We start from the raw sequence: 1447 nt of genomic DNA, 5'->3' as shown, positions 1-1447 counted from the left end.
TAACCATCCTAGCAATTTTTTTTTGCCCGACCTTCGTACGGGCATACCGGCAAGGTGGTTAAAAAGAAAAACAAGGCATAACTAATTCATTGACTGATTGATTGATATATTTTCTGTTGCAAATTGACATAGTTTGGTTGCAAATGTAAACTGTTTGTAATTATTGCTATATATCCTTAAAGCCAGAAAAATTTCTGTATTTCTCTCAAAAAAATACAGATATTTAACTGTGATAGCACTTGCTATATATCCAGAAAGCCAGAAAAAATTTTGTATTTCTCTCAAAAAAAATAGATATTTAAATCTCATAGAAATTGCTATATATCGACAAAGCTAGAAACATTTCTGTATTGCTCTAAAAAAATACAGATATTTTACTCTGATAGAACTTGCTATAAATCCACAAAGCCAGAAAAAATGTTGTATTTCTCTCAAAAAAATACAGATATTTAACTGTGATAGCACTTGCTATATATCTACAGAACCAGAAAAATGTCTGTATTTCTCTCAAAAAAATACAGATATTTAACCGTGATAACACTTGCTATATAGCCACAAAACCAGAAAAATGTATACATTTCTCTCAAAAAAGTACAGATATTTAAATCCTTTAGCAATTGCTATAGATTCACAAGGCCAGAAACATTTCTGTATTTCTCTCAAAAATTATAGATATTTAACTATAATAGCACTTGCTATATATCCACAAAGCCAGAATAATGTCTGTATTTGGGCAGTTTTTCCTGCTACCTTTTGCTATTTATCCCAAAAGGCAAAAACATTTCTCTGGTACTCCACCAAAAGAGATATTTCAGTGTGATACCTCCTGCAATCTATCACTTATCTATCACAAAAGCCACTGTGTATTGTGACAGGGCCCTAACCTGCCCTGTCACAAGGCGCAATGGCTTGAAAAATACAGATTGTGCAGTTAAAGTTGCTACCTCTTGCTATTTTTCAAAAAACGCATAAACATTTCTATCCTACTGTACAAAAAACAGACATATTTCAGTCTGATACCTCTTTCAAGCTATCCAAAAAGCTATAAACATTTCTGTATTTCTCTCAAATATACAGATATTACATTTTGATAGCACTTGCAATATATCCACAAAGCTAGAAAAGTTTCTGTATTTCTCTCAAAAAATGAAGATATTTAACTGTTATATTCTCTTGCTACATATCCACAAAGCCAGAAAATGTTCTGTATTTCTCTCAAAAAAATACAGATATTTAAATCTGATAGCAATTTATCCACAATGAAAGAAAAAATTCTGTATTTCTCTAAAAAAATTACAGATATTTAAATCTGATATACCTTGCTATATATCCACAATGCCAGAAAAATTTTTATATTTCTCTCAAAAAAGTACAGATATTTAAATCTGATAGCAATTGCTATATATCCACAAAGCCAGAAAAATTCTGTATTTCTATCAAAAAAAAT

Source organism: Pyxicephalus adspersus, chromosome 4 (genome assembly GCF_032062135.1).
Source record: "Pyxicephalus adspersus chromosome 4, UCB_Pads_2.0, whole genome shotgun sequence".
Lineage (NCBI taxonomy): Eukaryota > Metazoa > Chordata > Amphibia > Anura > Pyxicephalidae > Pyxicephalus > Pyxicephalus adspersus.
Note: the sequence above shows the minus strand (reverse complement) of the source record.